This window comes from Dermacentor andersoni, chromosome 9 (assembly GCF_023375885.2).
Source record: "Dermacentor andersoni chromosome 9, qqDerAnde1_hic_scaffold, whole genome shotgun sequence".
NCBI lineage: Eukaryota > Metazoa > Arthropoda > Arachnida > Ixodida > Ixodidae > Dermacentor > Dermacentor andersoni.
The window spans coordinates 50,042,490-50,059,285 of NC_092822.1; positions in this window are offsets into that span (position 1 = coordinate 50,042,490).

A 16,796-nucleotide genomic window follows, 5' to 3' on the forward strand; every position below is an offset into this window, starting at 1 on the left:
CATAGTATTTACTCACTAAATGCCATTACATTGCTATTAACGGTTAGTTATTGCACCCGCTTTGAGGGAATTTATTTGCTTGGAGGCTGAAACGGGGTTATTTCGCGAGAACTTGTTCCTCAGTAAGATACCCCTTGCGTCCAAGCCGTCTTTTTGAGCTTACTGTGTCGCATTGTCCAATCGACCACGCCGCTCGCTAAAAGGCATCATTTCCTCAGTGCCTTCATTTCTTTCTTTCACTTTACATCACTCTGAGTACTACAAATCCCATTCCAACTGTCGGCAGAGTAGTCGGCCCCACTTATTCAGCCCCGTCCAGCTGTCCGTCTCCACTCGGGAAAACTCGAGCAATTTCGTTCGGAGCACTTCTTGCCCAGTTTGGCCAGCCCATTATATATCTCTCTAACGCAGCTTGCTTTTCTTGCCCCCAGAGGACGCTCCACTACACAAAACGAAGAGAGGAGTGGACAGACGGCAGTCGTCGTAGTGAGTTCTGGTTCAGTGGCGCAGATAGCTGTATAGACGATATAATGCGCCGCACAGACCCGTGGTGATGATTAGAGTCTTCTCCCATTTTCTAACCGCCGGTCTATATCGGAAGTACACGTATATACAAAACGACTCTGGACACCAGGCTTGTTCGCCAACGGAAGAAAATTAAGATAAAAATGAACCGCCGACTCAGATCCTCTGCACAGCGCCCAAAATAAAGGAGAAAAGTTTCTGGCTTCCGGCGTATGCGTCCGGACAAAACGGGTGGGCCGAACTTACGAGGCGTAGTGATGTAATGCAGCTGCCGGATCTAGCCCGGCGTGAGCTTAACAAAGGCAACAAGAAAAAATAAAAAGAACGACAAAGTCACTAGGACAACAGCTGTCCAGCTCATGGAAATGTTAGTGGTTGGGAACTAGATTAGTCTTCATCACTGGGCGCAGGCGATAGGCTGGTGGATTTGTTGGCGGTCAGCATTTTTCGTCGTTTGGTCTGATTAAATTTACTGGGTTCATATCAAGCGTCCTGGTCCTCGTCGCTGATATCGAAGCGCGTAAGAGTGGGGCAGAATACATTAGATCGATGGACTGGGAACTCATCAGCCAACGTTAACGTTAGTTCGACTAGAGCCGAAGTTGAAGTTGTGCATATTCGTGCAGGTTGTGTTTAATGGACTACATTCATAAACTTGAGAGCACCAGGCAGCTCTGCACGCGACAGGCTTAACGAAGTCATTATGCTTTACTATGCGGAAATTGCACGTTTGCCAGGAAGACACGTCAAATGAAAAATAAACAAAAGCAAGGGAATTATTTAAACTAGGAAACAAGGTGTCAACAACAAAACATGAATAGTTGCTTAGTCTAAAGCAGTTGTGATATTGCTATAAGTGGATATTAAAACGCTGGGATTTATTTTATTTTCCGCTATTTTCTTGCTGCATCAGGATTATTCTTTTTTGTGCAGAAGGCTAATTTAAGTGGCAAATTTTAGGGTAAAGTACGACGCTAAATGCACAAGAAGATATCTTGCACAAGTTTAGCGAAGTAGATGACGTGACAGAAGCGCACACTAAACTAAACAAAGCCAAAACGTCGAGAACCTGATTTCCTAACAAAGGCCCACTCAAGCGCCCACAGAGATTTTTCCTTAGCCACATATTTTTCTGGCTCGACTGGTCCAAAAAAGTTTGTATTCAGTGAAGCATATTTTGACCACTTTAGCTCAGAAAACCCGGCTCGCCATTAATTTTGCCATACTTCCGCTCTCTCTAGTACTTCCTTTCTGCTGTATAGAACCAGAGCCATTAGTACAAGCCCTTGCTTATGCTTTGAGCCTGGTAACCCGGGTTAGGCAAAACCACGCCTGCATGTTCTCGACAGAACGAGAGTTCTATACGCTAAGGGCACTTTTTGTTATGCTGTCCACGTTCCCCGATACGTGAGCTTGTCTTGCAAGTTAAGTTAGCTGCACAAAACATTATTCCAAGAACATAATGTGCAGAAAAGAAGATCCCAAGGTTAAGAGACAGACCTTCTATCATAATTATTAGATGAAAATTATAAACAAGTAAAAGAAGGTAATGAATTAAAAAAGAGATATAAGAAGCTTACCGCAGAGCTCCGCTACTGATGATTTTCGACGGCAACGCGAATAGAATTCGAGCGATATCTAGCGACACACCGTTTCCTTGAAGTCACGTTTATTTTCCACGTGTAGTGGTGATTCCGAGACTTTCGTTGCCTCGGCTATATGCCCAGCATTGCAATGGGACTCGCTTGCGAAGGTCAGGCACGAGCGTGACGGCATGACGACTGCTGCATGACGCCGAAGCGGTGGCGATGAAACGACGAAAAGAAAGAACGGCGGGATGGGACGACAAGCGGGTTATTACGACGACAGTACGACGACAATGAGATGTCGACTCCTCAATTATGATGGTGAAGTAACGACAACAGCGCGACTACGGCAAGGTTAGTACAATGAGATAACGACGACTGTAAGACGACGGAGGTGCTGGAATAACGATTCGGTGACGGAAGCATCGCTGCGATAGAATAACGAACAAGGAACGACGTCGACGAATCGACGAAGGCGCTATGACGACGACAGGATGACGTCACTGAAGTTACGACTATGGCGAAATCACAGCCTCACGACGATGGCACGGTGACGAAGGTGTGACGACTGTTCGGCGACGATGACTCACGACGCTGGCATAGAGAAAGTCGGATGCCGAAGTTATACAATAGCGACGATGCAATGATCGCGACGGCATCTCGACGACGGTATGACAACGATTATACGACGACGACTGCACGACAACTACGCAATTATGATGATGGCGCGACAACAGCATGAGGACAATAGGATGACTAGGATGAGAAGGCGCCGTGTTTGGCTTAGCGGCTGTGGTGTTGCGCTGCTAAGCAAGAGGTCGCGGGAACAAATGCCGGCTACAGCGGCCACATTTGGATGGGGAGCGAAATGCAAAAACGCCAGTGTCCCTTGCATTGTGGGCACGTTAAAGATCCCCGGGGGGTAAAAATTAATCCGGAGTCCCCCGCTACGGCGTGCCTCATAATCAAATCGTGGTCTTGGCAAGTAAAATCCCAGAATTAAATTCAGTCTATGAAGACAATGCCATAACGATGACTGTATCATGAAACCTGTACGACGACGCTGGCGTGACGACGGCGGCACAGCGGGAGTCGAATGACGAGGCTGTTGGGACGACAATGGCACAGCCACTATGGCATGGCGACGACGGTCTGATAACGAATGCATAATAGCGACTCTCTGATCATGACGGCATGACAACGGCATGCGGGCTCGTTGTCATGCGGGCATGACACCATGCGGCATGCGGGCATGACACTATTGACGGCGTGACGGCATATCATGACGGCATGACACTATTATTACCATGGAATGACGAAGAAAGATTGACTTCGATGGAACGACGACAGCACATCGACAATGTGCGACGCTACTAAAGTGATGGCAATGATAGAACAACAGCGTGACGATGACGGCTGTGTGACGACGATGGCTAGATGATGACGAAGGCATGACGAGATCCGGATGACAGAGATGGAATGACGACAATGCATTGACCACAACGACATCACGACCACGAATACATACCTAGTGGGCTAAGCAGTTAGACAACTCGGACCACTGGGCTGTGGCAGAAGGCATGACAGCCAAAACATGACGAGAGTAGGATAAGAAACTGGAACAACGACGCTAGAACGACCACTACTTCATCACAACAAGGAGCACATGCCTAGTAGCCCGAGCAAGTAGACAACTTGGGCCACGGCGTAGGCGCAAGAGGATGGATTAATGGATATATGAGGAACGTGCATCGAGCCGGTGGCGCCGCAGTGCGGGAGCGAGCGAAACCGTCTCGCGTGCTCAGTGCAGCAGCCGGCCCACGAATCGAGTCGTCTCAGGTCGTTAGCGGATCTTTGCAACGTCGCGTATGAATTGCTGCGTCGTAAACTTCGCTAATAGCTACAAGAGCTGCGCACCTGGAACGAAGTTCTTTTCTTTCTTTTTCTTTTTTTTCGGGCACTATACCATACTTCAGAGACCAGCGGAAACGATGGATTCGCAGTGTATGCCGTGTGAAGTAATGATAGCGGGCATCTAGAGGTGCGTTTTTTTTAGCTACACAAATTTCTTTTAAATAAGGCAAATATATATCACGGTAACGTTATGTTTACCGTTTGAGTCTACGGATAGGCAGCCTTACATATAGAGCTATGTTCGCAATGACGTGCCTACTTAGCGAAGTTAAGGTAATTCACTTTACATTTATCAACAATAGGTGGCTACAGCAAATGAGTACATTGGGGCCCGTCCTCGACACTACCTGTCTCAACGATCAAATTTTAAATCGCGGATTTCGTGTTGGAGCTACGCAAGCAATTACTTTCCATTAGCAGGATCCTTGAAACCGAAAGTGGCTGGAAAAAAGAGTGTCTGTGTCGTCAATGTCGACCCCCCCCCCCCCAACACCTTTCGTCACGTCTCCGAGGTCACCTCCGATCCGGCCCCGTGAGCAGCTTGCGTCATCTCCTTGCCGTCTGCGGCGTTGGCCTAGCGCTTCGATGCCGACGGGCCGCCAAATTTACTTCGTCATTCCTTTGGGCCCCTGAAACGGCATTTTGTCGATGGAAGTGGACACGTGTTGCCCAACGGAATGACGCTTGAGAGTAGCACGATACTACTGCGCAAGCAGTAGTATCGTGCCGCGGGCTGTCTTTGCGACCCGGAAAAAAGGAACTACGTGAGACATATCGTAAAGGAAACAACTCCATCTGTGGTTTCTGAAGATGCTCTACAAATCTGCCTATCGTACTTGGGGTCTTCAGCCAATAATGAAAAAGTCGTGTAATTAAACTTAATTAGCGAGTCATGGGGAAACCAAGAAATTTAAGAGTTACTATAGCATATTGCGAATAGTATGCGTTCGGTTTAATTCGCTTCCGACGCGCCTTTCATATTTAAATTCTTGGATCAAGGTATGTATGCATATATATATATATATATATATATATATATATATATATATATATATGACGTAAGCAAAAAAGATTATAAAGACACGTATTTGCGGTTTTATTGTGAAAATGTAGGCGGTACCACTTTCTTGCACCAATATCTCCGTTTACTCATGAAAGCTGCTGGGAAAAAAAAAAGGAAGAAAGGAAAGAAGACATGCTCGAATACTGCAAAGTGGATGAAATCGTCATTAGCTGGTTTATTTAGCAATTTTGCTGCAAACGCCTTGTCGTTACTGCGGGCAAACATCTGCCCTTCTGTATGTCTCCTGTCCGTTGAAAGGCGATTTAAAGTCGGTGCTCGTATTGCGCTTTTCACGTGAGACGACGAGCTTAATGGCCACTATCTAAATGAAATCGACGTGTGCGTTGCAGGCTTACGCAGTTGCCAGTACCAGCGCGTAGCATTAAAACTTCTTTTTGGGCGAGTTAGTTGTGTCCCGTCCTTGTTCCTTTGTAGTTGCATGTGTTAGCGCTGTTATAATCGTCCAATGAGCGTGTAGCACACAGTACGAAAAAGTTGCGGGTTCTTTCCGCACTCACAAGCGGGAACCATCAGCTCAAATAATGACTGCTGAGCTTTACAGGACAGCCAACCCTCCAAACGAAAAGAAAAAAGAAATGCCCGTTCTTGGTAAAGGCACCACTGAGAGGACGCCACTCATTTTGGAAAGCGGATTATAAACAGGTTTATACTTCTTACTTTTGGAAAGGAACGAGCTCTGTCCAGAGATGATAAAGGATATAAGACGAGATTACCACTTGAGCACCTGCGCATTTTTTTTTTCACATGTGCACGCAGAAGAGAACTTCAGCTGCGAGGGAAGTTGTAATCCTCTTGGGATTACAAGACGCCGGTGGGAGTCTTAGGACGTAAACCTCATGTAGTGTTCCTTGTTTTAAAAACACAGTTGTGCTCTTCTGCCTCGGCATGAGTCATCTCTCTGCAGAAAGCACTGAGGTGAGATGATGGCTCTTAATTTCAGAGTGTAGCGGCAATAGAACCGTTTTTCGAAAACAACGTCGATATAGGTATTGGCACCTTGATGATGTTGGCAGATTATTTAAAATTTGGCTTACCTATATTGTGAGTGATTGCGTTTCAGAACCACGATCTCGTCCTGCCGCACGCCATACTGCTTGGCGGACTCCGAATTAATTTTCACCTCTTGGTGTACTTTAAAGTAAACCAAAATCTAAGTACGTGAACCTTTTCCTGTATTGCAGCCCCACCGAAATGCGGGCGCAAAAAGCAGGCCAGGATCGTAGGTGCGACATCGACTTTGACAACGCAACGCCATGATTTGTACTTTTCGAGTGGGTACTGGTCTGCACCAGTTGCATATTTTTTTTTTTTTATGTATAGAATGAGAAGGTCGAAAGCTTTTATTTTATGGGCTACAGTGAAGGGTGAAGCTGGTAGATGGAGCCTTAGTACCGTATAAGATGTCCACTCTGAAGTACCGATGAAACATGCAGAGTGCAGGGCTGCTAGTACTGCGAAAGTTTCGGAATAGAATCGAATACCGCATATTTTCTGACCTAAGCAATGTTAAGTGTACAGTTCGCGTGGATACCGTCTCATAAAAAAAACAAAAAAAAAAAAGAACGAGCGCACATTTTTTTTATTTGATACAGGCGATAACTATAGGGGGCTTATAAAGAGAAAGTAATGTTTTCAGTTATTGTCTAGTGCATCATATGCGAAAGACAGTAATGAAAAAAGAAAACACAGCGCGTCACGTGGTGCACGTAAAGTGCTGTGTTAGTTAAGTGAGACTGCAGCACCATAGGGTTGTTTTAATCGAACGCAACCATACAATGGGACTAGACAAAAATTGCTGCGCCCAAATGGATACTACGGATTCCCAGCGTGTTTAAAGTCAGACAGTCTTACTAAAAGACGTGAAATTAAGAAGTTTACCTGCCACAGTGCCTCTGTGCATGGCTTTGAGACTGTCGCGCGGAAGACGAGGTCACAGCTTTGATACACGGTTGCGAAGGCCACATTCGGATGAAGACAGAACGCAAAAAAAAGCTCTTACAACACGCTTAGCATGGGTGCGCCATTAAACAGCTGCAGGTGGTCAAAATTATTGCCGAGCCCTCCGATAAGATAAAACCGTCATCGATAAACCATGGGCCTTCGTTTTTCACGTAAGAATATTTACAGGATTTGTGGGCATGTATGACCTAAGAAATAGTGCATAAGGATAGCATTTTTGCTAATGTTTATGCGGCTTCCTCATTCGAATGAACAATTATTGTAATCCTTTTTTTTACTGAAATTCTGCTCTTTTGTGCGAAATGTATGTGCGTTATATTTGTATTCATTTGTACTGATTATAACCGCTGTTTTTAGTGTGGGGTCTGGGACCTATGTCAGGCCTTCGCGCCTTTAGTCCCAGTCTCCCCTCGCTCAGACGAGAAAATAATAAAGTACATATGATGATGATGATGATGATGATGATGATGATGATGATGATGAATTCCCAATTTTTCCACCCCTGATAAGTTCGAAGAAAATCGGGCAGAACCCGATTTCCCTCCGGCGTTTGCCCTCTCGTAAATAATGATGATAAATACGCATGTCATAAAACCAATGAACAGTGCCCAACTTGCGCGAGCGAGCGGTCATGACATATCACCCACGGTTGTTTGGAAGCGCTCGTTGTGTCTCGGTCTTCTTCGTTGTGCGTGTTTGCGCTTCGAAGCAACCATGAATAAGCCCCCTATAGTTATCGCCTGCACCAACTTGCGTGATTATGCACTCTGCTGCGTGATGTATCGTAGTGTCAAAAAACATTTAGAGACCAATGACGTCACGCTAACGTACCGGTGCTCGAGTTACGGCGCAAAAGTAAAGAAAAATGGAACTTTGACCTTGATTTGTTTTTCTAATGATCATCCTATTGCCTCTATCAGAGCGAATATATGGAGTTCTCAAATAATATTTTATACGTCTACAATGATTGGATGTTACCTTTTGTCGTGCCTCTAAAACCTACATGTCAGTCAATGAATCCATCAAGTAACGTAGTTCAGCAAGCGACCGCCAGGCGAGGAGTCCGATTCATCTCTCAGTGAATTGTGCGCAATGTAAAGGGAAAATTGAGTGGAGCCCTATTAATAGACAGTTCATCTACATTACAAAAAAGCACCCTTACAGTGATCAGAGGCTTGGCAAGCTAGAAAAAAAAGAAAAAAAAACGCGAAGGAAAATTCGCCGGAGACACGAGTGCTTACGTGTGACAAAGCGAAAGCATTAAATTATAGTCCCTTTGGTTAAATGATTTTTTTCCCTCGTGTTCCTTGTTTGCGTAAGCTCTCACCTGCGTTCCAACTGCACTTCGGTAAGGCGAAATGAAAACGCACCAAGCGTCTAAGCGAGCTCGCTTGCCTAGATTTGGATTGGATTGGAGACATTATTTATGCCTGCAGTTGGGCGCACGCGCGCCCCGACGAGGGCCTACGTCATCCTCGAAGTCGCCGTTACTCGGCGCGGGTCTCCGCTCGCCGTTGCCGGCTCGCTGGGTTCCTGCCTTTCGAGCGCCTCGAGGACCTGCTGGACGGCCCAGAGCTGATCGTCTCGGTCATAGCTCTTCGCGGCTGCCTCGAGCCGCGGTGGGAGTGTTCTTGATTTTGAATCTTCTGGATATTTGACGCAGTCCCACAAGACGTGCGTGTAGTCTGCAGTCTCCCTCCGGCAGACTCTGCACATATCTGTCGGATATGTCTAGGGGTACATACGATTCATCAGTTTCGGGCTCGGTAGCGATCCGGTCTGGAGCTGTCTCAATACTACCGCCTCCGCTCGACTCAGTCTCGGGTGCGGGGGTGGGAGAGTCCTGCGAGCCAGGCGGTAGGCCTTCGTGATTTCACTGTAATCTGTCATGCGGTCCTTGGTTCCGAACCACGTCGGACGGTCTGTCGCCGGGGCGCGGTTGGTTAGCGCTCGCGCCGCGGCGTGTGCCGTCTCATTATGGTTCTCATTGCGTCCCGATGCGTTGCCCGCGTGCGCCGGGGACCACTTGAGTCGTACTTTTCGTTCCTTTAGTTTGACCGCTCGCAGTACGCGCTCAGCCTCCCTGCAGATTTGGCCTTTGGCGAAGTTTCGCACCGCCTGTCTTGAGTCGCTCAGCACCTTGTGGCAGTCTGCGTCGGCGATGGCCAGGGCGATGGCTACCTCCTCCGCTTGCTCCGCTCCGGCGCTTCTCACGCTCGCTGCCGTCCTCGTGGCGCCGGTTGACGCCTCTATGAAGACCGCTGCGAAGGCGTTCCGTTGGTATTCGGCCGCGTCCACGTACCGCGCGTGTTCGTCGTTGGCATGCTGGTCAATGAGAGCCTTGGCCCTCGCCGCTCTTCTTCCCTTGTTGAACTCGGGATTCATGTTCTTCGGTATGGGGTCGATTCTGGTCTGGCGTCGGACCTCTTCGGGGACGGGGAGCTTCATCTTCACCTCGTTCGAGCGCCTAATTCCCAGATCGTCCAGTATCTTTCTCCCGGCTTTGGTCATGGACAGCCGCTCCAGTTGAGAAGTCCGTTGCGCTTCGGCTATTTCTTCGAGCGTATTGTGTAATCCGAGTTGTAACAAGCGGTTCGTGCTCGTGGACTCGAACAGGCCCAGCGCCGTCTTGTACGCTCTTCTGATGAGCACGTTGATTTTGTTTCGTTCGTGTTGCAGCCATCTGTGGTAGGCTGCAACGTACGCGACGTGACTGATGACGAAGGATTGGACGAGCCTAAGTAGGCTCTCCTCTCTCATGCCAGCCTTTCGGGAAGTGACTCGTTTTAGGAGTCGAATCGCGTTGGCTGCTTTTGCCCTGAGACGGGTGATAGTTTCGCCGTTTCTTCCGTGCTTTTCGGTGACCATGCCTAGGATCCTAATTTTGCCGACCTCAGGGATCACGTTGCCGGATTTGGTGACAATTCTGATTTTTTCTCGCTTGCCTAGGAACCGTCCATAACTCGAAGGACCGCTCAGTGGCGTTTCATTGGACAAGGACGCTTTTTACTTTATACACTCATGACGCGGCTCCACCGCCTCCCCATTGGCTGCGCCGTCACGTGTCCAACGACGCACGCACTACGCCACACGCTTAGTCAGCCAGATGGCTGCGACGTGACGTGTGCAATGAAGCACGTTCTGTCAACGAGAACCAGCACCAGAACTGCTGTGGCATCGCGGAAGCGGGCTCGTTTCGCAGCCCGGAGGCCCGCAGGTTCGATTCCCACCAAAAGCGAAATTCACCAAATATTCTTTTCAAAGGCAATCATTTACTTTCTTTACAGGAACCCCTCTGCGAAATTGGACGTCAACCCGAGCATGTTTTTTTTTTTTTTTGCGCGTTGTTACCCATTGCGCCATCGGACATTTTTAGTACCGTCTTTCGGTCGCGCTGACTGTGCCGACAGATTTTCGCGTAATGGGGCGTATAATGCTTTCGCATTAAAAGAAAAAAAAAGGCACAGTGACGTCGCGAACGCAGTTTACACGCAAGCGTATGGATGCGGCGAGTACCACGGCGTCGAACCACAAACGGAAAGGGCACGGACGCTGGTTCAGAAAAAGTTTATTCAACAAGAGGGGATACGAACTCTGAGTCGCAATAACCGCACAATTCTAACAGGACGCTGCATTTATCTCGACAGTGCGACGCTTGGTTTGCCACAGGGAAAGCGCAAGTGCTACACATGCAAACAAGAGACGCCGTGAACATGCACAGCGAGCACAGCGACGTCAAAGTACAAAGGGAAAAGGGGCAAACGCGGCGATCCTCTTCGCCACCTCCAGGTGCCTTCCTCCTGCGGTGGTCGTCTCCCTCGCGGCTTCAAACATAACCTCGCCTGTTTCACAGACGAGCCATCTAAGCTGACGCGTGATGATGATAGCAACTATATTGTACCGCCGGATAACGAGGCCCCCTACTCCCCGTCCCCGGCACACAGGCCTAAAGGACGGGGGCCGGGGCCTCCGCGATTAGAAGCAAGCAAAGAGGTTTCGACTCTTCACGGCTTCTTCCGCCAGGCGGATGGCGTGTTGCTGTGGAGTAGGGTCCTCGCTCCGCAGCAGGGCTTGCCAGGCCTCTCTACAGTTTATGTTTGCTTTAGCCCCTGGGGAGCTAGCGCATTCCCAGATTATGTGGTCGAGGGTCCCTCTCGCCCCACAGTGTTGGCACTTATCGTTTTCTCTGTCATGTATAACACGGTATGCCCCGACCGGGTTTACGAAGTTCCCACCTTGCAGGCGCCGCCATGCGACTGCCTCTCTATTGTTTAGACTTTTATCCGGTGGCGGCACCAGTATCCTGCGTAGACGATAATTTTCGACAATCTCCGTATAATTTAGCAGACGCTCGTCCATGTCCAGGCAGTCAGGCGGTTCCACAGCCACCCGGAAATAGAGAGCTCGGACCAACTCGTGGGCCGCCTCGTTGCCAGGAACGGACGTGTATTAGGGGGTCCGAATTAGGCTAATTTTTCTGTTTAGCTGTCTACTGGCCAGAACCCTTGCCGCTTCCGGCGAGATCCTACCCTTTCCAAAATTCCAGATGGCCGTTTTGCTATGCTAATTATGAAATTTGCTTCCATTCCCAAGCAAGCGAGTGCTATCGCAACTTCTTTAGCCGTTTCCGTGCTGCGGTTTTTAATGGTGGCGGCGATACGGACGCACCTCAGCCGTCGACCACCGAGGCGACCGCCGCACCCGCTTGCCACTTGCCGCGTCCACATACGCAACCGACTTGCTGTCCATCGAGTCGAGGCGTTTGACTAGTGCTTCTGCTCTCTTTTCCCTCCTCTCCGTGTAGAATATGGGATGCATGTTACGAGGGAGGGGGGGATGAGAAGATTTTCTCGGCAGTCCAGCGGGATGTTTGTCTTGCCTCGTAGTCCTCTATTTGTTTGCAGGTCCACAATTTCGAGGATAGCTCTGCCCGTGGTCGTTCCGCTTAATATTTCGAGCTGTGAAATTCTGACAGCCCCCGCCATTTCGTCCCAGGTATTGTGCACTCCCATAGAGAGGAGCTTCTCTGTGGAGGTGCTAATTGGTAAGTCTAAGGCCCTCTTTATGCACCGTAGAATGAGCGAGTTGAGTTTCCTCCTCTCCTCTGGCCTGATGTTTAAGAAAGGCGTGGCATAGCCCACACTGCTTATTACGTATCCTACGTATGCCCCCCCCCCCCCCCCCCCAGTTTAAGCAAGCTTCGTTCCTTCAGGCCTCGTCCTTTCAGCGCGACCCTTCAAGTGTGCCAAGGGCTTGCGCGGCAAATCCCTCTAGATTTTTCATTGTCCCATCATTATATCCATTTTCCTGTATGAAAAGTCCTAATATTTTGATTTGGTTTACCTTTGGGACTGGTTTCTCCTCTACTTTAATTTGAGATTCCCCGCTACGCGTACACTGGAGCGACTTTGGGTTATAGACGAATAATTCCGAATTTTGCGGAGGGCATGAGGGACCCCTACTGGCAGCATAGTCCACGACAGTGTCCGCCGCCGCCTGCAGGCGCTCCTCGGTGCTCGCATCACTTCCGTGGTTGCTCCAGAGGGTGATGTCATCCACATACATACTGAAATTTAGCCCCTGTATGCTTCTCAGAGCTTCAGGGAGGCCCCTCATCGCCATGTTGAAGAAGAACGGGGAGAGAACCGAGCCCTGCGGCGTGCCCCTGCTTCCTAATTTCAGTCTGAGAGATTCAATGTCTTGGAACTTCATGCAGGCACTTCTGTCTGACAAAAAGGTCCTTGACGCCTAAGCTGACGCTTTAAGGGCGGGTGACGACATCGCTGCGAAGTACCAATGCCATCCCACCATAACTCAACAAATTGCAATGGTGTCTGCTCGGGTGCAGTGAACGTTTTTCCTTTTCGTTTTTGCTTTGTCGTAATTAAAGGATTGTATTAAATTATGAAGGAGGATAAAGGTTGCACTTAAGAAGTTTCGACGATGTTTACTATGCTGCAACGGCCTAAAAATTAGAAAATGGTTTGAAAACTATAACGTCACATTGACCTAAAGCCGCTGAGCTTACGGCAAGTTTTCCTTTCGTTTTCCTTTCCGTCCATTACGACATTCATTTCAAACAACGCTTTATACTAAATACTGCGTTTTGTTTATTGCAGCTTTTTAGCGTTTGTCGTAGGAGAGGGAACAACAACACATTCCTCTAAGTAAATGATGAAGACATTTTGTAACAATGCTTCCGTTGCCGGAGGCCTTATTTTAAATGTAATGTATTGTGCTTAGTTAGACATACTCGAGGTGAAATCGTAATGCTGCCCGTTTCCTGAGTTATAATTTTACTACACAGAATTTAGAAAATTTGTGGCATATGTCCCACATCCAACTGTAGAAACAATGATGGTTTGTCAAAGTGGGAAGTAGCCGCGAAGATCACTTTCTTCGGCTCCAGTGGGGAACAGTATAGGCATTTCTTCTCCATGTGAATCAAACTCCAGCTAGGCTGAGCTAGAAGAAGAACGGAACAGGAGTATCTGCTGACGTCCACCTCTCACGCCATGGCGCCTACAGCGTCGTGGACTCCCTCGAAGACCCAATTCTTTGATGTTATTGTCTGTGCGGGAAATGGTCCCGAGACCATAGTCGACTTGACGGCCACAATAGCTGGCCTCTCTGATGCCTACTGCGTTCAGCACATGGTGTCTTGCAACGCCACGTAACCGACACCACGCACCGACACCACGCACCGACACCACGCACACGAGGGCTGGCCCCTAACGCCTTCTCCTTTCCTGTCTCTTCATCTTTTTCTCCCCACACCCCTTTCCCCGTGCAGGGCTGTTGAGGTGTCCTCCAGTGAGAGACAGTTACGGCCCTGCACTTATCTCTTGCATTCTCTTTAAAATCACTTCACACAGCACATAGGAGGCCTCAACTTCCAAGTCACCGTCAAGGGCATGGCTTCCATTACTCTAATCGTCGATGCTGCCTGCCTTGTCCTCGGTGGCGAGTGTTGTTTTGTCGTTCCCGTCATCCCGCAGGTCACCAACGTAACCTGCCTCTTTCCGTCGTCCGTTCTGAAGTCCTCGTCCAGGCGCTATCGCTATACGGCAAGGTTGTCTGTCAACGCTGGTCTTGTGAGCGGACGACGTGGCGTGCTCACGGGGACCCGTTTCATTCGTATGGAAATGAGTACCACAACTCCGGTCCCCAATTATCTCTGAGTCTCTGGTCATCGTGTGACGTCTGACTACCGCGGCGTGCAACGCGTGTGTCGTCGGTGCGGCTTCAGCGACCACTACAGTGCACAGTGCACCCCAGCGTTCTGTGGCCGCTGTGGTATCCATGGCAACGAAAGCGACGGATGTGACCGTCCTTGTCGGTATTGCGCGGATGCTCACCCTATGGTGGCGTGCCCTGTGCGGCGTTCATACTCGCACGCCGCTGCTGGAGCCTTCCCGCCCTTACCGCCAGCGTACGCTGCGATTGCGGCTGCGCGTAATGCCGTAACCAAAGAAATTGCCCTGATACCACACCAACCAGCGTCGACAATTGAAAAAGACGCATGCAACTCGGGAAGTCACAACACGCCATGTTCACCAGCCTCCTCTACTGAAAAAAAAAAAAGAAACGTGACGTGGCGGATCGCAACACGCCATGCTCGCTGGCCTTCCAAGCAGTGAAGGACACGCCTGCTGTGGCCGAAAGCGCATCCACTTCGGCTGCTACCACCAGTCCTCCTGATCGCACCAAAGTTTTAAACAAAAATAAAACACCTGACCCTGCAATTACTACAGTCGATACACCTACGAAATCTGCTGTGGCTTCATCCGCCTCAATTGCATCGCCTAAAACGCCGCATCCGTTACATCTGCATAAGCCCCCAGCTGCCGAAGTTGTCTGCGGTGATGAAATCAATCCCGCCCCCCTACCGCTACCACCATCATCCTCATCAGAAAACAGCTTCAGCCTTGAAGTTGATAGCAGCGTTGGACTCTCGTCAAGCCTGGACGGACTCGACATAGAAATGGCGGTCACATGAGACGTAAAGCGTGCCCATGCGTCAGCCCGGGGTCGGACGGTGGCTCGGAGCCCCGCACCGAATTACAGCGGCCAAAAAAACCTCGGCCTTCTTAGAGCAGGTCGAAAAAGTGACGTGTGTACTGCATAACACGTGGACTTGTTCCCTTGCTGCCGACTTGAACAACACGACCAGGTCAGTTTGGCGACACATTTAATTAAATATGGCTGACACCCTGAACATTATTTCATTAAAGGCACAAGGGTTCCGAAGTCCTGTATAACAAGCCGAAATTATCATCGTGGCCCGCACAAAAAATTATGACATACTGTGTATGCAAGAAATAAATTTTGTCGCCATTGGACATGTTCTTACTTTGAACCGCACTTCTAACCTAGACTGCTTTTTTCTCCTTCGCGACATCACGCTCTAGTGGAGTTGGTATCATTATTTTCAACAGAGCTCTCTTGCGGAATCATCATATCTTTTATGATGGGGCAGGGCGGATAAGGCATTTGTTGTACACTATCTTCATTTAGGATACGGATTTTGTGCACATATGAACCCGCGCAGGCCATTAAGTCCAATGATTTTTTTTCGCGACCTGGACGTGTATTTCCTGGAAGGTCGTCACGTGGTGCTTGTTGGGGATTTTAATTGCGTCTTAGACACGCGAGCAGATGTGCAAGGCGCAGGCTGGGTATGCATGGTCCGAAAATGTTTTTGCCGATTCAACGTCCGACGCCGCCACCGGATTTTCTGCGACACAGGCTCGTTAAGGGGACCCTGAAACGACTTTGACGATTTTCTACACACGTAGTGAGTCGTTAGAGTAAGTCCTTCTGATCATTAATTCACACATATAAATGCTCCACGTAAAGTGTGTAATTTATTACAAGAAATTCAATTAGTTCAGTTCAGTTCAGATCGCTGGCGATAGCAGCACACTGCACGGCCGAATTTTAAGCCACCCCTACCCATATGACGGAAATCACCCATGTGACGTCAGTGGGGCGAGCTATCCGATTGGCTGATCAGAGCGCGTGATCGATAGTTTGTAATAGTTTGTAAATGATGTTTGTAATAGTTGGAATGTTAGTTAATTTGTTTTTTATGAAAAGAAAGTAACATAGATAGAATGCACAAGAACAATTTTTCAGTACACTTAAGCACTTCCGGCACACAGCAACTGTCGTCTGCTTGTGTTACAACGTGCTCCGTCTTTGAGGAGAGCTCCGCCGTCAGTGTCGGTCTGTCTTTTCGCGAGCGCTATGATTCCACCTTGTTGCGTTGTGGACTGCAAACGTAGCGACTGGCAATATGTCAAGCTGTGACATCCTGTCCCGCTGCATGCCAGTAGACGAGGGGACTGGCTGCAGCGCATTGAACTGCCGCTATCCAATGGGCGCCACGATTTGCGCGATTGCGGCCGTCAATTTACACCGGAAGATTACTAACGCAATAGCGTTTCGCGAGTCCGGTATTAGGGTAAACGCAAGCGCAAGGGGACAGGGCCTGGCCGTGTCCCCTTGCGTGTCGCTTCAGGGGATGAACAGAAGCGCAAATGTGAATGGTCTGCAGGGTGCAGCCCCCTGGTGGCATAGAGCTCAACCACACACAGTAGCAGTAACAAAATGTATTCTTCTTTGCTGCTGGTGTAAATTTTTCGCAGGACTAATCGTTAACCCGTTGTTTTTGTAAATGTTTAAAAGGTTTTACACTTGGTTAGAGCAATATTAGCTCCTTCTTT